General features: G+C 41.9%; 1 pseudogene; it reads left to right on the top strand.

Moving 5' to 3' along the window:
- The window catches only part of LOC117081354, a 29,486-nt pseudogene extending 22,016 nt beyond the window's left edge, over positions 1-7,470 (top strand).
- The last annotated feature ends 18,889 nt before the right edge of the window (positions 7,471-26,359 follow it).

The following is a 26,359-nucleotide window of genomic DNA, read 5'->3' as shown; positions in this document are numbered from 1 at the left end:
TTTCTCAGGCTGGTCTCAAACTCTTGGCTTCAAACAATCCTCCCACCTCAGCCTCAGCCTCCCAAAGTGCTGGGATTACAGGCATCCAGCTCTTTATGTTATTTTTCTATTGTTTAGTCTTCCGTATTCATTGAAAAGTCTGTATTTCTCCCACCATCACCATGACATCTTCCCCATCTCCTGTATTACCTTGAACTTGAAAGCTGCAGTAATTTTATCTCTCCTGTGGCACCAGTTGATAACATTATTGGCAGGGAAAGGACTATTAAGGTTTCAACAGTTGACCTGGTGACCTTCATTTCAAGTTCAGAGGATTTTTTAAAGGTCTTTGCTTAGGGTCTCAGCCTTTTTCTTACATTTAAAAATATCCAGTGTTGTCTCCTGGGGCTAGCTTAAATGCCACTTCTGCCATGAAGACCTGGGGATAATGAAATGCATTTGCATTGTATCAAGAAAGCAATATTCAATTGAGGTTTCTGTATCTCAGCAGCCTCAGTTGTGAAAGAGGGATTGCAACAGTGCCCAGCTCACAGGGCTATAGTGAGGGTGAAATAAAGTGGTACATGAAAACTGTCCCCAAATGTGTCAGGCATGGGGAAAGTCAACACGCTCTTAATAATTTTTGCTATTTTACAAGTAACCAAATCATAGGAGTGGCAACTGCAGTAATGATCTTTGCAATTTTACAAAGCCCATCATCAAAATTGGTGTGTTAGTCCATTTTTGCACATCTATAAAGAACCACCTGAGACTGGGTAGTTTATAAAGGAAAGAGGTTTAATTGAATCACAGCTCTGCAGGCTGTACAGGAAGCATGGTTGGGGAGGCCTCGGGAAACTTTCAATCATGGCAGAAGGTGAAGGGGAAGTAGGCAACCCTTACATGGTAAGAGCAGAAGGAAAGAGAGAGAGAGAGGAGGGATGTGCCACACACTTTTTTTTTTTTTTTTTTTTTTGAGACGGAGTCTTGCTCTTTCGTCTGGGCTGGAGTGCAGTGGCCGGATCTCAGCTCACTGCAAGCTCCGCCTCCCGGGTTTTACGCCATTCTCCTGCCTCAGCCTCCGGAGTAGCTGGGACTACAGGCGCCCGCCACCTCGCCCGGCTAGTTTTTTGTATTTTTAGTAGAGACGGGGTTTCACCGTGTTAGCCAGGATGGTCTCGATCTCCTGACCTCGTGATCCGCCCGTCTCGGCCTCCCAAAGTGCTGGGATTACAGGCTTGAGCCACCGCGCCCGGCCGCCACACACTTTTAAACAACCAGGTCTTATGAAAACTCACTCACTATCATAAACAGTAAGGGGGAAGTCCATCCCCAGTCCATCCCATGATCCAATCACCTCCCGTCAAGACCCTCCTCCAACAATGGGGATTACAATCCAACATGAGATTTGGGCAGGGACACAAACGCAAACCATATCATTCTGCCCCGGCCCCTCCAAAATTTTATGTCCTTCTCTCATTGCAAAATACAATCATCACTTTTCCACAATTCCCCAAGTCGTAACTCATTTCAGCATTAACTCAAAAGTCCACAGTCCAAAGTCTCATCTGAGACAAGCCACGTCCCTGCTGCCTATGAGCCTGTGAACTCAAAAATAAGTTAGTTACTTGCAAGACATAATGGAAGTATAGGCATTGGGTAAATACACCAATTCCCAAAAGGAGAATTCAGCCAAAACAAAGGGGCTACAGGCCCCATGCAAGTTCAAAACACAGCGAGGCAGTCATTAAATCTTAAAGCTCCAAAATAATCTCCTTTGACTCCATGTCTCACATCCAGGCCATGCTAATGCAAAAGGTGGGCTCCCAAGGCCTTGAGCATCTCTGTCCTTGTGGCTATGCAGGGTACAACACCCCTTCAGCTGCTTACATGGGCAGATATTGAGTGAGTATGGCTTTTCTAGGTACATGGTACAAGCTGTTGGTGGATCTACCATTCTGGGGTCTGGAGGATGGTGGCGGTCTTCTCACAGTTCCACTAGACAGTGCTCCATTGGGGACTCTGTGTGGAAGCTCCAGCTCCACATTTCCCCTCTGCATTGCCCTAGTAGAGGTTCTTCATGAGGGCTCCATCCCTGCGGCAGACTTCTGCCTGGACATCCAGGCATTTCTATACAGCCTCTGAAATCTAGGTAGAGGTTCCCAAACCTCAACTCTTGACTTCTGTGCACATGCATGCTTAATACCATGTGAAAGCTGCCAAGGTTTAGGGCTTGCACCCTCTGGAGCAGCAACCTGAGACATATCTGGGGCCCTTTCAGCCATAACTGGAGCTAGAGTGGCTGGGATGCAGGGAGCAGTGTCCCAAGATTGCACAGGATAGCAGTGCCCTGGGCCTGACCTATGAAACCATTTTCCCTCCTAGGCCTCTGGGCCTGGAAGGGAGGGGATGCTGTGAAGGTCTCTGAAATGCCTTTGACGCATTTTCCTCATTGTCTTGGCTATTAACATTTGGCTCCTCTTTACTTACGCAAATTTCTGCAGCTGACTTTAATTCTTTCCAATAAAATGGGTTTTACTTTTCTACCACATTATCAGGCTGCAAATTTTCCAAACTTTTATGCTCTGCTTCCCTTTTAAATGTAAGTTCCAGTTGTAGATAATCTCTTTGCTCATGCATATGAGCATATGCTGTTAGAAGCAGCCAAATCATGTCTTGAATGCTTTGCTGCTTAGACACTTCTGCCAGATACCCTAATCTCTCTCAAGTTTAACGTTCCACAGATCTCTAGGGCAGGGACATAATGCTGCCAGTCACTTTGCAAAAGCATAGTAAGAGTGACCTTTATTTCAGTTCCCAATAATTTCCTCATCTCCATCTGAGACCACCTCAACCTGGACTTCATTGTCCATGTCACTATCAGCATTTTGGTCACAACAATTTAACATGTCTCTAGAAAGTTCCAAACTTTCCCTCATCTTCCTGTCTTCTGAGCTTTCCAAACTGTTCCAACTTCTACCTGTTACTCAGTTCCAAAGTTGCTTCCACATTTTCAGCTATCTTTACAGCAGTGCCTCACTCCTAATTAGTACTCCTAGGTACTAATTTTCTGTATTAGTCCATTCTCACATTGCTATAAAGAACTACCTGAGACTGGGTAATTTATAAAGCAAACAGGTTTAATTGGCCCACAGTTCTACAGGCTATACAGGAAGCATGGCTGAGGAGGTCTCAGGAAACTTACAATCATGGTGGAAAGCAAAGAGGAAGGAGTCACATCTTATATGGCCAGTGCAGAAGGAAAGAGAGTTGGGAGTGGGGGTGTCACACACTTTTAAAGAACAAGATCTCATGAGAACTCATGCACTATCATGAGAACACACTCACCATCATGAACCCAGCAAAGGGGAAGTCTGCCCCCATGATCCAATCACCTCTCACCAGGCCCCTCCTCCAACATTTGGCAGTACAATTAGACATGAGATTTGGGCCGGAGCACAAGTTTAAACCATATCAATTAATCAGAAGCATGAGCCATTTATTTTCCCAGTCCAGGCCCAAGATGGCTATGTGGTGTGTGGGACTCACAGATCTGCCCAGACATAGCGTACTTGGTTCCAATGGTCACACGCAGGGGACAATTTTGTGTTTTAATGATGTGAAAAATGACATCAATAAATTTAATGAAAAGATTATTCCCATGTTTATGGAATCAACAATGGCTAATGGAATCATTTAAACATCTCAGTCATAGTCCCAGTACATTTTATACAGAAGTTGATATGCTGTAGGTGGTATTCAGAAATCTGGGGATTTGAGGTTTGTGAGCATTGCTTGCGATTAGTGCCAAAGATAAACAGGATGTGATTTTTTTTTACAAGAAATATGACCATTATCTAATTCTTCTAGGGGTTGGTAGAAGGGCAAGAGGGCTGCTCTTCTGTCCTGTTTTTCTATGCTATAAACCAGTATTTTCTAAACTATTCCTCAGTACATTATTTCCATGATTGCTTAATAGTGTGACGCTAAAAAAGCATTCCCCAGTCAAATGCATGTGGTGAACTCTGACTTTTCTTTCTATAAACCAGGCTTCCTGTGAAATACAAAGTGTGGATTGCTCTGCTCATACCACTGATGAGGCTGCTGCTTTATCCATGCTAATGAAGGCACAACTCTCATGAGATTACATTTTTATTGGCTTCTTAGGCACTTAAAATGTACAGATTATGGCTCTGTTGGGGTTATTTCTCCAGAACATTAACCTCACCAATTACAAGTAAATTTTCCCATCATTTCTTCTTTTTCACAGTTTTGTTTTCTGAGAGTTAGAAAACTAGATGCCTTCCACGTACTAATAGCCTCAGTTCACCTGTCCAACCTTATCCCTTGTTGCTTCCATTCTTTTCCTTCTACTTTGATTGAGTCTTTTGAATTCCTCAGTACTTCCCTAAATGTTTTGACCTTTTCTATTGACCATACCCTGCTCTGCCACACCCCTCATTCTCTGCACGAAGGGTACTGATGTGTATGGGCTGTGTTAAATGCCATCTCATTCATTCAGCTGTCAAACATTTAGTACCTATTTTGAGTTGTGCATTGTTGTAGTATCTTAGTGAAAGGATTAGTGAGTGAATGGTTTTATTCATCCCTCAGAGTTGGAAATATCTGTTAAATAATGCATGGCTAGGCATGTTTATTTTTCAGGAAGAAAAGTGCTCTATAAATCAGAGGACTATTATAATATTTACATGTTGAGCTCATGAAAAATGATGTAAGCAGTTTTCACTATAATATGAATCCTGATAATTTGCATTTATATAGCACATTGTTGGCACAACAACTTTGTCCCTTTGAGCAGCTTCATTTAAAGTGGTTTTGCTTTAATTGTCTCTCACAGAGCAGCTATAAAAATGATTGTAAAATAATTTGCAAGTGTATGTGTTATTCATAAATGGTAAATAACAGTTAAATTGTAAAGACAATGCAATAGAATCTGACATTTCTCAGGATAATATTTTAGTTGCTCACCTGATTGATATAGTCAACTCTGAATCATTAACATCTGGATTAGGACAGATGTGTGTCTGGGGAAGGAAGAAGGAGTGTGCACTTAACTTAGAAGCATCCCTTGTTTTACCCTTTGATTCTTTTCTGTGTCTCACAAGATATTCACAAAGCATATATGTGTTCACAGGCTAACAATGTGAGTTCAAAGGTGTAAGTTGTTTCAAATATTAACTAATAAATGATATCTGAACATTTCATTCTATCCTTCATCAATATAATTGTTTTACTCTTTGCAAAGCACTGTGAATGGCACATTGGAAACACCAATCAGTGAGTCAGTCATGATCTTACAGCATCAATGCAACAAAGTTAGTCCCTGGTGATATTTACATAATCTCTTTCTCCTCCAGTGCTCTGGAGGTAACATCTATATTCACCATCACTGCAGAGTGAAATTTAGGTCTTCCAACCTCTACTCACTTTGAGTGTAGTTGCTCTGTGGTTTCTTCATGGAGTCTGTGGTTTTGTTTCCAACCCATTATTGATTCTTCTAAAGACTGGTTGAGGAGCAAGGCAGGAGTGGTTATCAGTCTAAAGGTGAAGAGCTTATAAGTTACGGTATCAATGGCTTATTCAAAGTCACACAAAATAAACAGGATATCGAGCTTGAACTCAGATTTCTAGAAATGAGGGAGGGAACGGTGCTTACAAATATGGGATATATCTATAATATGATGTCCTCTATGTCATATACTTTGCAACTAAAAAAATTAAAACTGGAAATACAGATGGTCCTTAACTTAAAATGACTCAACTTTATCATGTTTCAAAAGTCACATGCATTCAGTAGAAATGTAATTCAAGTACCCATACAACAATTCTGTTTTTCCCTTCTAGTGCAATATTCAATAAATCACATGACATATTCAACACTTTATTATAAAATAGGCTTTGTGTTTGTATTAGTCCATTCTCATGCTGCTATAAGGACATACCCAAGACTGTGTAATTTATAAAAGAAAGAGGTTTAATTGACTCACAGTTCCTCAGGGCTGGGGAGGCCTCAGAAAACTTACAATCATGGCAGAAGGGGAGCAAACATGCCTTTATTTACAAGGTGGCAGAAAAGAGAAGAATGAGTGCCCAGGGTTCAAGTGCTGGAAGGTGGACTGGAAGGGGGGGAACGCCACTGGGGTGACTCTGCTGGAAGCTTTGGACTCCATCCACCTGCCCACGTGCAGGGTTGACAGTCCCCTGAGGCTGCCCCTGCAAGCTGTGTACAGGATGGGAGGTGACTGAGGGCTGAGTGGGGCTGAGGGTAGACTACTCCATTAGGGATTCTGGAGTTGATCCTTAATTGAATCCCCTAGGGAGTCCACAGGAGTATGATTGCCAGGGTTCAAATCCTGACTCCACCTCTTCCTTGGGCAAGGATGAAGTGGAAAAGCACCTAGCATTTCCAAGCTATCCAGTACACAGTTTTAAACAGTCAGAGATCCATCTAGTGCTTTCTACCAATTCCATACGTGGTCCTTTGTCCTTGAACTCAAAAGCCAAGGGGCCTCCCAGGAAGCCAATTCTCACTGGGTATGTCTTGGACTGACTTCCCTTCCTGGGTTGAACAGGTATTGGCACTGTGCTGGTGGGCCGTATGGAGAGTGGCTTTTTGAAATTTGGGACAGTGGTCACATTTGCCCCTAGCAATGTCACCACTGAGGTTAAATCTGTGGAGATGCACCATGAGGCCCTGGCGGAAGCCCTGCCAGTTAACAGTGTAGGATTCCATGTGAAGAATGTGTCTGTGAAGGATGTTTGGCGGGTGAATGAGGCTGGAGACAGCAGGAACGACCTCTCCCATAGAGGCTGACAGTTTTGTGGCACAGGTAAGCTCCAGGGAGCAAAGGGTCTTGGCCTGGTGCAGGAGGGAGTGCTTCAGGATTAGTCCTGATTTACACTGAGGCCACAGGTTTTGCTGCCATCTGTCTAATTCCACCCTGCTGCCCCACCAGGTGATTGCCCTGAGCCACTCTGGGCAGATCCACACTGGCTACTCCCCTGTGCTGGACTGTCATACAGCCCACATCTCCTGCAAGTCTGCCCAACAGAGGGAAAAGATTGACCAGCACTCTGTCAAGAAACTGGAGGAGAACCTCAAGGCTCTGAAGGTAGGGGATGCAACCATTGTACAGATGGTCCCTGGCAAGGCCATGTGTATGGAGACCTTCTCTGAATACCCACCTCTAGGTGAGCCAGGTATAGTGCTACTAAGTCATAACAGGAAAGCACAGTCTCCATTCTGTAACTGAGGGCAAGACAGCAGTTAAGGAACATTTCCTTCTGGGCCAGTTTTCAGGCATGTCATTCTTCCATTTCTCTTCCAGGTTGTTGTGTGGGACATGAGACAAGCAGAAGCTGTTAGAGTCATCAAGGCTGTGGACAAGAAGTCCTCCGCTGCTGGCAAGGTCACCAGGTCTGCAGCAAAAGCCAGCAAGAAATGAAGCACACCCTCCTCTCTGTAGTGTCCTCAGCTCCCCCTTACCCCCAATAACTAAACATTTAATGAGTGTGTGTATTTCCTAAATAAAGTGGATAAAACTTGACTAGCTGTCCTGGTTTCTTTCAAAGAAGAAAGCATAGGTAGATGGGGAACTTCTAGGCAAGATAATTATGATTTAAAGCCCATAGGCTTCCCAGGGTCATAAAACAATTCAGGGTTGTCTACCTCATTCTCATACCCAGGGTATCATTCCAACCTCTCTCCCATTTCCTTCCCTCTGTGGCCTCTCCTCCCTGTAAAACTGGTGGATGTTTTGAGGTGTGAAAAGCATACTCATAACAGCACTGGGGTAGGATCTTAGTGCCAATAGATTGGTCCAACTCTACTGTATGATTCTTGGTGTAACCATTGTTCAGTGCTGAAGGTTATTCAGCTAATACAGTCAGGTGAAGACTCTAACTAGTTCGTTTAGAACTTGGGTTCAGAAGCTGGTGCCCAACATGTTAAATTTAAGTTAGGTTAATATGCTTGAGGGTAAGGAATGAATGGATGGAGTTCTTGCAGCCTTTGATCTTGTTGTTATCAATTAATGGGTGCAACAGGATAACTTTTCATGGAGCTTAATAAACTAAATTATTTGCTCATTCAGCATATCCTGGGAGACAGAACCCAGGGTCTGCCTGCAATGTGTTCTTCACCCATTTGTCCATCAAATATTGGCACTTACCATGTGCCAGATGCTGTTCTGACCACATGTACTTATTGAGTGGGTGGACACAGAAGGCAAATATCAGGTAATAGTACATGAAGAAAATAAGCAAAGGAAATAGTAGAGATGGGGAGCAGACCATGAAGAATGGAAAGTATGGAGACAAATGGAGTCTACAATAATAATCCAAGCAAGATGATGACTTTGACCAGAGGAGTAGTCACAAAGTTAAATGGTGAGAGTTGGTTTTGAATATATTTTAATATATTTTCTAGGTGGAGCTGACAGAAATCTCTAAATACTGGATGTGGGGTATGAGGAAGGAAAGTCAGGGGTGACATCCAGGTCTTTGGCCTGAGGAATTAGAAGAATGGAGCATGTCTGATGAGATGTGGGGATGCATTGCCTCTTATTAGAGATGCCGGGGCAGTTAGAGATGGTCTGGATTAAAGGGAAGAGGTCCAGGATGACATAATCAGGGGAGCAATTCTACATGGAAACAGTATCCTTTGTTCCTAAGCATCTGCTAGGAGGTGCTAGGATGTGCACATAGATTCTGTTCCACCTGGAAAGGGAAATTAATCAACTTCATGATTGTGATCTGTTTTATGATTGGAAAAACCATTAAGCTTCAAACATTGAGAATGCTGACTATGAAAATGGTTTTGTTCCCAGGAGGATTGTTGGAGTCCTTTCTGGGTCAGATTTGGAATGCCATCATTCCCTGCCCATTCCTAAGATTCTGGTGTCCCAGGGTTAGACTAGGAGTGAAGTGGGCTATTTTTCTCACTGATCAGTAACAATAACATTACCTGTTCCTGTCTGTCATGTTGCTTCCCACTCAAGTGCAAATCTCCTGGGAAGCCTGAGACCCAGCTCAAACCTAGAAATAATAGCAAGATGACATATCCGAGCCGTCATCAGGCCAGATATCAAGAAGCTCACCTATCTTTAGTGCTGGGAAGCCTGTCAAAATTCCAGCTGTTGTCAGCATGAATTGGTGCCTAATGGGACCTGGACCAAGCTTTGGAACACCTCAAGCCTGTCAATGTCATCAAAGGCCATTCAGCCTGCACGGGAGAGCTAGGCAGGTGCAGGAGATGTGCAGGGACAGAATGCAGAATGCTTACCTGTTGTATTCCTCTTCTTCCCGGGACTGTGCAATACAGTCTTTTTTGTCCAGAACACTTTATTTTGTCTTCTACAAATCACAACTGCAGCTTTGCTAAAAATGACTGGGGAACTAAACATATAACCTGTCAGTATTTGGGTCTCTAATATGCACTCAATGAACATTTGCTCAGTAGGGAATGAATGCCACTATATATGTGCTAAAGCAAGTGAATGACTGAATGTCAATTTACTCTTAGTTCTCAAGAATAATCATAGTTTTAGTGCTTGTTTCTTAAGGACATCATAAAAATTTAATTTAAAAGGAAAACTAAAATTGTCAGGGTTAATCCTCCAAGTGTCATATTATTTTTAACATTATTTTAATTTAATTAATTTTTATTTATAGATGCGGGTCTTGTTTCATTGCCCAGGGGCTGGTCTCGAACTCCAGGATTCAAGTGATTCTCCCACCTTGGCCTCCCAAAGTGCTGGGATTACAAGCATGAGAAACTGTACCTGGCTCAAGTGTCATACTCGCTACTCAGTCATTTCTCACTGCTCAGGAAGAAGGGAGAACCTCAAAACACCTAGTAGAATGAACATAACAAAAAATGCTGGTAAGTGGGGAATGTCATCTCATTAGAAACTCCAAGAACACGTCTGCACAGCACTACAAGCATAGCGCCACAGAACTGTCCAAAGTTTTGTACCAAACTGTAGCTATAGCAATGTACACCAGGACGTAAGAGCACTGACCTTTTATCGGAGAAAAAGCTTTGTAGTCATCTTAGGCTACAAGGCCGGTGCCTGCTGGTCCAGGGCCCCTTTGTAATGTTGGAAATGGACATAAGCCATACTGACCAGTTACAATTATTAGGTTCTTTTCTGACAGATATTGGAAGCCATCACTTGCTAGATCCTCCTCACCCCCTCCCTGCCACCAGGTAGCACAATGAAACAAGTCTCAGACTGAATTAGCAGGTATAAAACATGTCTGTTGTGTGGTTTGAAGTCTTGGCATCCTAGCCTTTCAGTCTCTGATGAGCATTTTGCATGCAGGTGTGACAGGATCCTGGCAGCAGGCTTCAGCTGGTCTTCGGGTGGGGACAATCATCTGGAAATGGCTCATCAGGATGGAGTCCTTAGGCCTTGGCTGCCAGTTCAAAGGGTCAGGGCTGCTGGGCTCACCTGTTTTTCCACAGAGGTGCCTGTACAATAGTTCTAGTTAATCTACAGGTCTTGAACTCTGCTCATTTTACCAATAAAAAATATTTTCTAATATCCAATATGACAAACAACAAACCGTCTGGTGCTGACTGGACATAAATAAGGTTGAGCTTGTCTGAGGCTTGTGGTAATAAAGCCCCTGGAGTGGGGGCTTCTGGTTACTGTCTCACAAGCTACATAACCACCTCTAGAGTGTGTGTTCCCAATGATGGTGCTTCAAATGTTAAACAGCCACCCCTACTGTCTAGATTAAAACTATCTTGCAGACCACATGACTCATGGGGACACTGCATTGGAAGTCCTTGGATGCACTCTTCTCTGAGAGGTCACGCTGCCCCCGACACAGCCAGCCCACTTCCCAGAAGCCCAGGTTTACTTTCCTGGCAGGAGCTTCCCTGCCAGTCATGGGTCAGCAGTGGGGGAGCTCCCTGGCTCTCCTCCCATCACCCTTTCTGGTGAAAGCCTGCTGAGCCCTATAGTTTCCTCTCTTCCCAGCAGCCACCAGCTACAGAGCTTACCTGAATTATCTCAGACCAAAGAGAAAACGCTCTGGCTCTCAGATTTTTGTTTGTCTCTGTCAAACTCCAGAGCTCGAACAAAGTTCCTTTCTGGTTGACTCTGAACCCATCTCCTCAAGCAGGTTTGGGAGGCTGTGCAGCTCACACCTGACTCCCTGGGGTGGTCTATGCCTGTGTGAAGGGACCTTGCCCTGGGAAGACACCCAGACCTAACCAGCGCCAGCCACTTGACACCCCAGGCTAGCGCTTATGGCTCCTGGTCCTTCAGACTCAGAGGACACCTGGCTTACTTACTCCACCCAACTAAAGCCAGGAGGATGGGGTGTCACCTATCCATTCATTCATTCACTTCCTCTTTTACCGGATTTCATCGATGAAAACTGTGGTTGAGCTGGGTTGAACACTGTCTTGCCTACCCAGATCTCACAGTTTGGCAAAGAAGACAAATAAATATTCTGAAAATTATAATGTGATATGAGAAATGCCATGATAGGGCTAACTTCAGGAGGCTATGGAAGAACATAAGAGGGGCAACAATGGAGCTTGAGGAATCAGAGAAAACTGATTCTAGAGGTAAAAAGGACTCTAAAAAAACATGTACAGTGGCCCATACAGGACTCAGCAGGGAGGCCAGTGTGGCTGATTCTGGCTGCAGATTGGCAACATGAACAGAAGGCCAAGTTCTTTGCTTTGTTTTATTTTATTTTATTTTATTTATTTTTTTGAGACAAAGTCTCACTCTGTCTCCAGGGCTGGAGTTCAAGGGCATGATCTCAGCTCACTGCAACCTCCACCTCCCGGGTTCAAGCGATTCTCCTGCTTCAGCCTCCCTGGTAGCTGGGATTACAGGTGCCTGCCACTGCGCCCAGCTAATTTTTGTATTTTTTTTGGTAGAGACAGGGTTTCACCATGTGGGCCAGGCTGGTCTCGAACTCCTGACCTTGTGATTCTCCCACCTCGGCCTCCCAAAGTGCTGGGATTACAGGTGTGAACCACCGCACCCTGCCAAGTTCTTGAAGGCCCTTGATGCCAAGCTAGGGAATCTAGGCTTAGTGCTGAGAGCAGAGAGGAGTCATAGGGTGCTCAAGTGGGTGCCTTTCCTTTAAATGAGAAGTGCAGGCTTTGAGCTTTCTCAGAAACTTAACTTGGGCCCTTATGCAAAAAGAATATCAAGACTAGACCTGACCTGACAGCGCTATTGGCTGCCAGGGTACCTCTGTCCACTTTCATTAGGCCTCAGAAGACCCATAATGATGGCATCAGTTTCACTGGCATAGAAATAAATGAGCAATACTCTACCATCTGAGGTGGTCCCTTTTCTGGGTAGAAGCTAAATTGAAATTCTAAAATGACTCTATTGCCATTCTTCTGAATGCAGTTGACTTCTTTTTGTCATATTAAACCAAGTTCCAGACACTGGAAACAGAAATCCCAGCTGCTGTTGTCCATTCATTGAACAATTGGTATTTTGGCCTTGTAGGGAGACACACCAGCTTATGTTTACAGAGCTGTTTACATTTGATGATGACAACAATATAACTGAGAAAAATCACCCTATGGAAAAATATGTTTTTCTTCTGTTCTAAGAAAAGTCCCACTGCATCAGCCAGAACAGTGTGTCCAGCATACATAGACAGCAGCAGACTAAGACCCATGAAGAGAAACCTGCCCCTCTCCATCCTGTCTACCTGTAGGGTCAACTGGGGTTTGGAAATATTTCCAGAGAAAAATTTCACATCTTACTCACTCACATTCCCATTTTCCATGATCAGCCAAGTCCCAATTATTTCCTGTATTGTCTCTGCCACGTTAATTTTGTGGGACAATGGTGGGTAGGACAATGGTGCGTAACTCAAACACAGGGCCGATCTAAATGAGAAACTGTCAGAGGCTCACGGGATGATTGCATTATTCATGAAAAGACATCAGAACAATTGGAGGATAACATTAGATTTTAACTCACAGCAGCAATTACAAGGCAATTATCCAAAATGGTATAATTGTCACAGTTACAGGGTATGTGGCAGAACCTACACCATGTTCTTGCGACCTCTTTCAATGCCATGATGAACACTGGTCTGTACATTGCAAGAGGAAATTCTGCAGAAGAAAACATGTATATTCCCTCCCCTCATGCCCCACGCAGCAAGCAACCAGAGGCTCAGTGAAAACTGTAGCCTGAGGCCAGGCTTAAATCTTGCAGGAACCCTTGTCTTGCTTATGCCAAACTGTGCTGCTGTCAGTTATTTGACCCTGTCCTTGTGTGTGAATTTCAGCCCACACATGGAGCCGGAATCCCACTTCCAGATGCAGTCTCTCAGCCAAGGGCACTCCAAATGTGGCAGTGGGAAGAAGGTATGTGCTTTGCAGGCAGCAAGCTGGGATTTACTCACTGTTCTAATGCTTACTGATGGTGCGATTAAGCATCTGCTAGTATAAGGGTAGGTACTATGATACCCTTATAATTAGAAGATGCACTCAGTGCATATGACATGATAGTTTACATATCTTCTTTAAGTTAACCTCCAAGATTCCTGGTTTTCATGCATTTATTTATTTAACAAATATTTATCCAACATCTTTGTATTAGGCTCTGTTCTAGGAGATTGAGTTCTATTAATGATAAAATAGAGCCCTGCCTTTATGAAGCTTCCCTAATGGGAGTAATATTGTACAACCCTCAGAGGCCTGAAAGGTACAATGTACTGTCTATAGCATCAGTAGAGCAAGATGAAAATTGGGATCAAAATATTCTAATCTTTCTGAATCGTGATTCTTTCCTTCCCTTTCCATCTCACTCTCCTTTCCCCCTCTTCTATCTTGGCTTTAGAAATATGTGTCTTTTCAAATCAATTCAACACACATTTCTTAAGCACCTATTAACTTGACAATATCTAGCAACATTTAAAATAGGTATATCCATTGATATAACATGTTTATTATTAGATCTTCATTGTACAATATACTGAAATAGGATTGCTAAAATATGTCAAATGATATTCATCACAGTATTTTTCGCGATTGTCACAAACTGAAAATAATGAAAAATGTATATAAATAAGTGGGGGCTATTAAATAAATTAGGGTGCATTCATCTGGTGGGATATTATGCAGCTGCTACAAGAATGTGCTAAGAATGGAATGATGTTCAGAGACTCCCACCAGGTGAAAAAGGCAAGTTTCAGAATAGTGTGTACAGCTGGATCCCATATTTGTAAAACAAATTTCACACGTACAGAAGAAAAATGACAGGAAGAATATGCATCAAAATAGTATCTGGGGTGCCTCTTGGGAGTAAGTTGGGGATAGGAAAGACTTATGTTTTCTTGTCTTCTGATTTAAACTTTATATAGATTACTTTTATAGTTAAACAAATATATATTTGACTCTTGAACAACATGGGTTTGAAGTGCTTGGGTTCGTTGTTAGTGGATTTTTATCAATAAAAGTTGCACTAAATGTACCTGCCTCCCCTTCCACCTCCTCCACTTCTTTCACCTCTCCACCCATAAGACAGCAAGACCAACCCCTCCTGCTCTTCCTTTTCCTCCTCAGCCTACTCAATGTGAAGGCAATGAGGGTGAAGACCTTTATAATGACCCACTTCTGCTTAATAAATAGTAAGTATATTTTCCCTTCCTTATTATTTTCTTAATAACATTTTTCTCTAGTTTACTTTATTGTAAGAATACTGTATGGTTTATATATATGTGTGTGTGTATAGACTGTTTATGTTATTGGTAAGGCTTCTGGTCAACAATAGGCTATTAGTAGTTAATTTTGGGGGGAGTCAGAAGTCATGTGTGAATTTTTGACTTTGAGGAAATGTGTATCCCTAAACTTGACCTTGTTCAAGGGTCAACTGTACACAAAGAGTATGGATCATCCCCTCAGTCTCAGGCTACTAAGAGAGTGGGGCTTCCTGACCTTGAGGAGTGTGATGATTAACTTTATGTACCAACTTGGCAGATATTTGGTGAAACATTATTCTGTGAAAATGTTTTTAGATGAGGTTCACATTTAAATTGGTGGCTTTGAGTAAAGCAAATTATCCTTCATAATATGGGTGGGTCTCATCCAATCAAATGAAGGCCTTAGTAAGACAAAGACTGAGGAGCTCCCCTGAGCAAGAGGGAATTCTGCTAACAGACTGCATCACAACTCTTCTTGGAGTCTCCAGCCTATAGGCCTACCCCACTGGATTTTGGACTCACCAAGCTTCCCCGCAATCACTTGTGCAAATTCCTTAGACTAAATCTCTCTCTCTCTCTCTCTCTCTCTATATATATATATACACATACACACATGTGTGTAGTATTGGTTCTGTGTCTTTGGAGAACCCTGATTAATATAAAAGGCTTGGGGTTTAGTGGCGTAGTGATACATCAGGGAGAGGAGTGGTTTTTCTGAGTGTCTCCTGAGACTAAGCATGTTGTTAGTGGGCACACCGAGGAGTGACTTGGTGGGGGGAGGGGCTACAGCTCCATGATCTCCTTCAGCCACCCCAAACAAACATGAACCCTGAGAGAGTGCTGGGCCTACAAAAGTGGCTTCAAGAAAGCCCTCATAGAAATTCGAGGAGGTTGCCTCTGAACAAAGTATGAAGTTTTGGGAAGTTCCCATTCCTTGTGACCAGTAAGGTACTAGGCCCTGGCCTGAAAGTCTCGCATGGCCCCTTGGCAGCATCCACATCGCCAAAGGCTCTCATTCTTGGGCACAATCCCCTCCCCCAGTGGACAGACCAATGATCCAGGGATGTCCCAGGAAAAGGGACAGAGGTCCTCCTTGATGCTTTGTTTTGGAAGGTTATGGATTCTGCTTACCACCACTTCCCCTCAGCTCTCCATCTTGAAAGCTTCAACTTCCATAAACTCATCCATGGCTTTCAAATACAAAGAAGCCAAATCATTAAAACTTGGTTATGATGACTTTGTAGGCTCAATAAAATTATTTAAACTACACACAATAAAAAATAGAATATATTCCTTGTAAGGAATAAGAATGAGTTCTCACTCGTTAGTTTATAAGAGGGCTGGTGGTTTAAAGGAGGCTGGCTCCTCCCCATCTCTCTCTTGCTTTCTCTCTCACCATGTGACTCATTGACTCTCCTCTACCTTTCGCCATGTAGGCTTCCTGAGGCCCTCACCAGGAGCAGATGCTAATGCCCTGCTTCCCATATAGCCTGCAGAACCATGAGTCTGAATAAACCACTTTTCTTTATGAATTACCCAGTGTCAGGTATTCCTTTACAGCAATGCAAAATGGACTGACTGAACTGGCTCACTCTACTGGACTGTGTTTCTTATCTCCAGGCTTCTTGAACTGAGGAGAAACTAGAACCACAGCACAGCATATGCCAGGCACAGTGCTAAGCACTCAAATAAGCCTAATCTAATTTAACCTCTATCCTGATTCTGTAAGGTAGATAGAGTTTTGGTTCTCAAACTCAGTATTCAGAAGAGAAATTCAACAATAACAGTGTCAAAAAAGAGAAAAAAAAAGAGAAATCAGAAATTCAGAGAAGTTAAAAATACTCTTGCAAAGTCTCAGACCTGGCCAGAAGGTGTATTCTTTTTCTAGAGCTGCCATTACAAAATACCACAAACTGGGTGGTTTTAAAACAATATAAATTCATTCTCTCACAGTTCTGGAGGCTAGAATTCCAAAATCAAGGTATCAGCAGGGTTGGTTCCTTCTGGAGAGTCTGAGGGAGAAACTGTTCTGTGCTTCTCTCTAGAGTCTGGAGTCTTTGGTCTCTTGGCCTGTAGACACATCCCTTCAATCTCTGTCTCCATCTACACATGGCATTGCCCCCATCTCCATCTGTGTGTTTATGTCTCCTTCCCTCTTCTTATAATGACAACAATCATTTTGGATTGGGAACTCCCTAATATAATATGATCTCATTTTTAACTTTAGTACATTTGCAAAGACCCTCTTTCCAAATAAGGTCACATCCGCTGACACTGGGGACTGGGACTTCAACATGTCTTTTTTAGAGAATACAATGTAACCCACAGCAGACAGAGTCAAATCTAGGTCTCTCTGAAACCAAAGCTCTCAGCAGGGCACTGGGAAATCTTGATAGTGCAATTAAAATAGGAATTTATAGATACAAAATGAGGTTAGATGATTGTAAAATCATTCTAGCAGTCTTGAAAATGCATGCTAGATGACTAATTAATACAAAGCATCACAAAGATACTTGGAAATATTTACATAAGCAATGCCTGAAATAATGTAAAAATGAGTAATTCAGTAAGTACAGTAGATTGGAGCACATCTGTGAATATTGGGTTCATCAAAAAGCGAATTTACTTTTTAATTTTTAACTCAATGAGCACTAATTGGAGACAAAAAAAATGTACAGCCTCTACCTGTCTGGAGAAGTTGGCATAATTCATCAGTAACTCAACATGACATTATATACAGAAATATTTCATTCATTTTCTGTTGTCCCAGTGTGTAACATCAGATAGTGAAATAGATTCTCTCTCACACACACACACACACACACACACACGTGCACAATTATTACAAAGGGAGCAACACTGGCAGCTTTGTGTTAAGGAAGACATGAGATTCAATCGCAATTTGTACATTTTTCTCTCAAGTATTTTTCAGTTCCACAATAATTTTCATGATTTAGATTTAATCATTTGATCCCGATTTTTGCTGGAAAGTCAAATTCAAAATAAATAATTTAATTTGCTGACTGTACTGTATGAACATTGCTCTTCACATTATCTAAATTTAAAATCTATGCCACATGACCAGAAAATTAGATTTTCTCATTGTTAAAAATGATCAGAATAATTCAGCAGTATGCCTCCAGGTTATGGTTTCTCTAATTACCTTGTATCCTGAATTCTTAATTAATTATATTCTGAGACATGTAAAAGTCCCTTTGTGTTTAGACCTCATTCTAAGACTTTTCTGTGGTAGGTGAATTATTTACACAGTAAATCTTATCACTGAATTTCAGTTTTGTCCTTCAAGTTGCTGTCCTTTTGGTCATTTAAATCCCATTCCTCTCAAAGTCAATTTCCTACTATTTACAGCAAGCATCCCAACTGCTAGCTTTCCCATACACCAAGATCCCCTCACCTGTCACTGAATTCTCTTGTGACCTAGTTAAATGCTGTTTCTTTCTGGGTCACAGAAATGATACCGTTTTAAGTGTCAACCTTAAGAAGCAGCTCCTGAAATTGATCAGAGACTTGGCTTCATCAGAAAATCACTGGGTGAGATGGGTGATGAGCCTCAATACAGATACACAACTGCATCAAAGCCCTGGAACTCCGATGTACACAAAATACATTTATTTAAAGATGTTGGATAATGCTCCAAATAATTTTCTCAGAAATTATGGCTCCAGAGATTACCTGAGCTTTAAGTCAAAGGATTTTTCTTTTTAATAAATATTTTAAAGCATTATGAACTGAACTGTTTCTCCAGCAGCCAGGTTAGATGGAACTCCTGGAAATGATTAAAACCCATTCTACACAGTGGGAACTGAGTGGAAATTAGGAAAAATAATATGTAGTAACCATTTACATGCTTATTACTTGTCGGACACTGTACTAAGCTCTTTGTATGTGTTGCGTCATTGTCTTCTTGTAATCATCCTGTCTTGTGGATGCAGCAACTGAGCTACAAGGTGATTAACTCACTCAAGTTAACACAACTATGAAGTGTCCGTTCCAAGTGAAAAATCTAAAGCAGTGCTTCCCAGATGTTAAAGTGCATATGGATTTCCTGGAGAACCTGTTGACATGAAGATTCTGATGTGGAGGTTCTGGTATTCTGTATTTCCAGCAAGCCTCCTATGCTGGTCTATGGACCACAGTTTGAGGAAATAGATGGAGACCTTAACTCCACAGCCTAAGCTCCTGATGAACCTCATAGGGAAAGTCATGCTTTAAGCATTCCTTTATGTTTTTCTACATAATAGAGATAAACAATCTCAAGGTTATAGAATTCTGGCCATCCATACAGGGCCTGATGTTATGAGTAGAGCTCAGCATTTAGGCTCTGGAGAATCGCTTAGTTTTTCTGGATAACATCAATTTTTCCTGGACCTTCCTATCCAAATGCATGGCCTGAAAGCCTGGCATTTGGTGTTTCAGAGAACAGGTTCTGCTATCTGGCTCCCCTCTGTGCACCTGTCCCTGGACAGGCAGAGAGGAGTAGCACAGGTGATAATGTTCATAGAAGTTGAGACAGAGACCCAGTAGTCATGGTGGCATCAAGGTGTCATGATAGTCCCCAGCCCAGAGTCACCTGGAAATCTACAGCAGCAGTGTGGCTTCCAGACCACTGGGCCAGCTCCACACACTTGGGAAGAGAGTGAGTTATGTAAGTTGCTGCATAGTGTGTGTAACTTAGTGGGATTATTATCTGGGAAAGCCATTAAGGCTTTCCTCCATTCACAAAAATTGAAAACTCAACAAAATTAGAGGAAAAAATGGGGAGAAACTCTCAGACTTAAAAATGGACATTCCCTTCGACCTAAAATTTCTGCTTCCAGAATGCTATCCTTCAAAAATCCTCACACTTGTGCACATCTTCACAAAGATGTTCATAGGAACATCTGTAATAGCAAAATGTAAAACAGTCCATCAATAAGCGTGTGATTCAATAAATTATGGAAGGACCATTACATGGTAAGAAATACAGCCATTAAAAAGGATGTGGCATTGATCCATGAAGATGTCCCAGGCATACTATTAAGTAAACACAGCAAGTTTCAGAACAGCATATGAAGTATAGCATATTTATATATATACAAAACATAGCGTATTTTAATATAAATATATATTATATAACTCTCATCTACCAATGTGTATTTGTACATTGTTTTAATAAGTTTGGGCTGCTATAACAACGTACCATAGACTGAATTGCTTATAAACAGTAGAAATTTATTTTTCACAGTTCTGGAAGTTGGAAGTTTGGCGCCAGCATGGTGGGGTTCATGGTGAGGGCCCCCTAGCAGGTTGAAGACTGCCAACTTCTCGAGTAACAGTACAAAAAAATTAAAGAACCGCTTTTTTTTTTAAAGTTTAACAATTTTTCATTTTTAAGCCACTTGTTCCTGTTTGGCTTGTTAGGCTGTCTTAATTTTGTGCCAGTTCCAAGTTATCACTTATTATTAGATATTCAGGTTGTTCCAAAGTCTTTTTATCGCAAACAGTATACAGTAGGCATAACTGACTGAAAATTAATTAGAATTTTAAAACAAAAGAATGTGGACAAAAATGGAAGGATTTTGAGAAATAGACCAAACTGCTTCACGCCGCATATGTAGGTTGGAAAACTGATCCGTTGTACACCCAAACTACCAGTTATTCAAAACTAGTCACCAAAAATGATAATTTTTGCTTGACTCACCGATATGACATTCTGTCGACCAGCTTGCATTCACCCCTGATGCTTTTGATAGAATTGTGTTGGCCAGATCCTTTGCTCCAGCAGAAAAGGACAGGTGAAGATTGGAAGAGCAGTCCCACGTGAGCCACATGGCCTCAACTTCCCACAGTGGACATTGTGGAAAACGGAGCTTGTTAATTGCCAAGAATTTGGACAAACGGGAGTGTCAATTTGGTAGACAAGCCAGAAGGACTGTACATGAAGGATTTCACATAGCGGGACTGACTGCTATCCTTTGGAAGGCATGCTTACAAGGTTGGCCTTTGGCTGGATCTGGGAACTTGGACTTCAGGAGGGTTCCTATCACTTTTAGAATAACAAGAGGGGTTCACTATTCCTAAACTGTGCAAACAAAATTGCTAATGCTGAACACCTAATTCACTTCTAGGAGTCTGGAAATTTAGTACATCCCAGGCAGAGGCTGCCATGTGATCAGCCCCCCAATAAAACCCCTGAGTGCTGAGGGTTTTCTTTTTCTTTCTTTTTTGAGACAGAGTCTCACTCTGTCGCCTAGACTGGAGTGCAGTGGTGCCATCTTGGCTCACTGCAACCTCCGCCTCCTGTGTTCAAGTGATTCTCATGCTTCAGCTTCCCAAGTAGTTGAAATTACAGGCACCTGCCACCATGCCTGGCTGATTTTTGCATTTTTATTAGAGATGGGATTTCACCATGTTGGCCAGGCTGGTCTCGAACTCCTGACCTCAGGTGATCTGTCAGCCTCAGCCTCCTAAAGTGCTGGGATTACAGGCATGAGCCACTGCACCCAGTGCTGGGTGCTGAGTTTCTAATGAGCTTCCCTGGTTAGCAACATTTCACGTGTTGTCACAACTTGTTGCTGGGGGGAATTAAGCATGTCCTGTGTGACTCCACTGAGAGAGGACCCTTGGAAACTTGTTCCCCTTGGACTTCACATAGCATGTGCCTTTCTTTTTGCTGATTTTGCTTGGTTTCCTTTCATTGTACTAAATCATATCTGTGAGTATGACTATGTGCTGAGTCTTGTAAATCGTCCTAGTGAATTATCAAACCTAGGAATAGTCTTGGGGACCCTGACCCAAGGACAGAAGAAAAAAGTGACCTTTCTTTAGATAATTATTTCCAAGCTAGGAGCCAACCCTTTTAACCTAATGAAACAGCAGAGAATGAAGATAGACATACAATGCTTTTTTCTTGTCCTCTCCCCATAAGAGATCAATGCTATTTAATTTTTTTTTTTTTTTTTTTTTTTTTTTGAGACAGGGTCTCACTCTGTCAACCAGGCTAGAATGCAATGGCATGAACATGGTTAACTGTAGCCTTGAATTCCTGGGCTCAAGCAGTCCTCCCACCTCAGCCTTCTGAATAGCTAGGACTATAAGCATATGCCACCATACCTGGCTAATTTTTTTTAAAAGTTTTTGCAGACATGGGGTCTTGCTGTGTTGCTCAGGTTGCTCTAACTCCTGGCCTCAAGTGATCCTCCTGCCTTGGCCTCCCAAAGTATTGGGATTCCAGGCGTAAGCCACTGCACCCAGCCAATCGATGCTATTTCTTAACTGACACCTCTGAAATGCTCTATCGTTTCTGAGGCATGGATGGAGATTTACGATAATTCTCTTTCTGCTAAGGGTGGCCACATGAAAGACATAGACATCAATATTTTCCTGATGCTTAATTTATGAACACATCACTGTGGTGTGAGGTTCAAAGGCAGGAGACTTCCAGCATTTTCAACACTTGCCCCTCTAAATCTTTCTCACTGAAGTTGCAAAATTTACTAAAATTAGGTAGGTTTTAACAGGACAAGGAAATTTATCTGGAGACATCACTGATTAGTTTTTCAATTAAAAACATTTAACCAAGGCCACATAGGTACTGGGAATCTGGGATACAAAGAAAAGACATGACTCCATCTCAAAGGGTTACTAGTGTATGGGGGAGCCTGGGTGTGCTGGAGTTGGCTCACACTGGCTTGTGAGAGCTGACTGTTAGACTCTCAGGAATTTTGTAAGCTAGTTCCTATTACTTTGGTAGCCTGAAATCAGCCATGATCAGAGTGTTTATACAATGGAAATTGGCAGAGGCAACAAACTGGTGCTCTACCTCTTTCAGATGTTTGTGAAACATTTACCTGAGAGAACAGACAAGCATCTAGAGGACTGCAGTGCAGTGAGTACTGCCAAAGATTAGCTCTGGAAATCAACATAGATTTCAAGCAAAGAGTAGGTGAATATGTAGCTAGGGGCCATTCCCCAGTTCTAGGATGCTGGTTGGGTGGGGCAGGTGGAGCTCTGCTGCTGGCACAGGTAGGGACACACTGTGGTGGCCAGCGGGGTCCACGGAGAAGTCTTTCCTTGCTTGTGCACAGACCGCAGAGGCAAGGCAGAGGGCATTCCTCCCTTTCTGGAGTTCTTCCTGGTCCCAGGCTAACTCCTTGTGATGTCACTTCTTTTGTAAATTACAATTAACCCTTGCACACCATGGGGGTTAGGGGCGCCAACCCACTCATAGTAAAAACCCATGCATAACTTTTGACTCCAAAACTTAACTACTAATAGCCCACTGTTGACTAGAAGCCTGACCTGTACCATAAACAGTGGATTAACACATATTTTGTATGTTACATGTATTATTTTCCGTATTCTTACAATGAAACGAGCCAGAGAAAAGAAAATGTTAGTAAGAAGATCATAAGGAAGAGAAAACATATTTACTATTCATTCAGTGGAAGTTGATCACTGTAAAGGTCTTCATCATCGTCTTCACATTGAGTAGACTGAAGAGGATGAGGAAAAGGAGTGCACGGTCTTGCTGTCTCGGGGGTGGCAGAGGCAGAAGAAAATCTGCATTTAAGTGTACCTGTGCAGTTCAAACCTGCCTTGTTCAAGGTCAGCTGTATCAATTTGAGCCCTACTCCCTGTCTCTAACCTCTTCTATGATTATTTTAATAGACCTCACTCCATATGGAACATTTTCTGGAGCTTTTTGGAGGAAAGCTCAAGTGCCAATTGTGCCCCCAAACTTTTGGAAAAAAACTTTTTTTTTTTTTTTTTTTTTGAGGGAGAGGAGTGCTGGAGCTGCTGTCTAGAAGAGGTGGGGATGTGCTTAGATTTCCACAGATGTAGGACTTGATTATCTTTATTTGTTCAAGCCTCCAGCATTCTTTTCAATTTTCTCACCAGGGAAAAATCTCACAAGGTGTGTGCTCAGTAAGAAGTTACATAAGATGGCCAGGTGCGGTGGCTCAAGCCTGTAATCCCAGCACTTTGGGAGGTCGAGACAGGCAGATCATGAGGTCAGGAGATCAAGACCATCCTGGCTAACACAGTGAAACCCCATCTCTACTAAAAAATACAAAAAAAAAAAAAAAAAATCTAGCCAGGCGAGGTGGCGGGCGCCTGTAGTCCCAGCTACTCGGGAGGCTGAGGCAGGAGAATGGCGTAAACCTGGGAGGCAGAGCTTGCAGTGAGCTGAGATCCGGCCACTGCACTCTAGCCTGGGCGACAGAGCGAGACTCCGTCTCAAAAAAAAAAAAAAAGAGGTTACATAAGATTTCAACGTGTGTACCAGGACAGATGGAAGTTTTTCTGGAGGTAAAAAGCCTTGGGGGGTCGGGGAAGCCACACTAACACAACAAAACTAAAACATCCCTTTCAGACCAGAGACCCCTCTCTTTCAGGGGTAGACTAGGGCTAAAGAGCTTTGCTCTGTACCACGTCTTTCTACCATGTCCTGTGGAATATGCCCTCCTAAATACCATGTGAGCAATGAATTAAAGTTAAAGATAAAGGAAAGGAAACACTTAAAAAGAGTCAACACAATTGCTGGTTTCATTTTTTTCTTTTTACTTGAAAACTTGTTTTAACCATCAAATTTTGGCAGTTACAAACCTGTACACTGTTGTATTTTTTGTTGTTGTTGTTTCTTTTTTTTTTTTTGGCTGTCTTTTTTTTGTTTGCTTTTGTTTTGTTTTTCTCTTTTCTTTTTTCTTTTTTCTTTTCCTTTTTTTTTTTTTTTTTTTTAGAAAAAGAACACAAGACTGAATACTGCCACCAGCAATATATGCAGGAACAATCCACTTTCTTAAGGGACAAAATCCACTCTAAGTGTTAGCTTTCCCCTTTGCATAAGGTTTGGTGTGTGATGTGTGTGCAAGTTGAGGTGGATGTGCATGTGTATGAAGGAATGACATACCTCATTGTGACTCTGAAATTGCATAAAAATAACATACTTAATAACTGGGCAAAACACATTCATTTTTTTACAAATGTCAATAAAAACATTTTTCTTGAAAACAGAGAAAGTTAAATGAAAACAGTAAGAACCAAAGAAAGGTTACAGTACATTTTGAAATGAGTAAAAAACATCATATTCAAATCTAAAATCCTTTTTTTTGTGTGTGCAGTTACCTCAAAAGTTTGCAGACCAACAGCGTGGATGACTTATAATTATATTCGACCCCCCAAATTAAAGCATCCTGATAGGCATCAAATATAGTATCTACAAAAGCCTGGAAAATTGAAACCATTTATATACAATTTTATAAACATTTTAAACACCAAAACATACATCTTTTACAAACCAGCCTGTTTGCAACAGGCAAATGTACAAGACAATCTCTCTGATACAGTGCTTAAAAAGAACTGCTTCCATTTCCAAACACATTTGCCACTCCCAAAATGCAGTAGTGTGGGCTCATAAGATTGTTAAATAGTAGCAATTCAGGTATTTGTTTGCCAGAAGTGTACTACAGTACACACTAATCGGTCCAAACACGCTCCAAATGACTCTATGATTCTCAAGTGCATTCTAAACACTAGAAGAGACTAATTATGGCCTTTGTGTATTATTACCTACTTTAATTATTGCTTTTCATTATTACATAAGGAAAGAAATATCATATTCTTTTCCTATCTCTTAGCCAGCTGGCTAAATATTAACTGATGCCAGACCCACAAACGGTGACTTTAAACCCCAGCATTACACAACCAGAAGCTCAAAGACATTGTGGATTTTCATCAGAATAATGTGCAGTTGAACACTGTGGGACACAAACCAGCAAAAACACATAACCACCTTCTCACAGAGCACACAAAATGATGACATGGAATAAATGCCTCTTCAAATCTCCATTTCCCATGGTTTGAAGCTAAAAACATAAAACATTAAAGCCTAACCACTTTAGCAATACCTGTGCACTGGGAAGGCAGCGGAGTGAAGAGCCAGACAATTACCTGGACAATCCACGCAAAATGAACACTAGATCTTCCTGAATTACTTCACATAAAACTGTTTTCTGGATCTTTAATAATTTATTTTGATAATCTCTTTTCTCAATTCCCCTGATTTTGATGATGCAAACATAGCATCAGTGTGGGTAGGGTGGGGTGGGAAGTAAGTAGGAGAGGACTGATGGTAGATATGTTCTACTTGCTTTTTTTTCCAGAATGTGCTAGTAATTTGCAAGGAAAGTTCCAGGCACATCCTAGAAACTAGTTCCCCTTTCCAGGCTTTCACATTGATTCTCTAACTGGACGAACCTCAAAGCATGGACCACCTACTCATGTTACTAAATCTTTTACATGGCATTTCATGAATAGGCAGGTCAACGGTACATGGAAAGCTGGCATAGACTAGAACGCAGCAGCAAAATAGTCATAGAGGAAAGGGAATAAATGAAGTATGCACTTTATTCACCTTTTACTACCCTCAAGTTCTTGCTTACTATATGACGAGCACCAAGAGTCTAGCTATTCTCAACCTAACCAGAATGTGTGCAATACTAGTAAAGTGCCTACAACAGATTATGGGAAATGGCTTCCAGGAGGTGGCACATACATGTTAGAAAAATGAGAAGGACACCAATTGATTTAAATATTTTCCACATGGTTCATCATGGTGGAGGGGGTAGGACAAAGAGTAGCCAGTGTTGGTGGG

Source organism: Trachypithecus francoisi, unplaced genomic scaffold (genome assembly GCF_009764315.1).
Source record: "Trachypithecus francoisi isolate TF-2019V2 unplaced genomic scaffold, Tfra_2.0 Lachesis_group8, whole genome shotgun sequence".
Lineage (NCBI taxonomy): Eukaryota > Metazoa > Chordata > Mammalia > Primates > Cercopithecidae > Trachypithecus > Trachypithecus francoisi.
The sequence above is the reverse complement of the archived record's forward strand: the minus strand, read 5'-3'. Positions and strand labels throughout refer to the sequence as shown.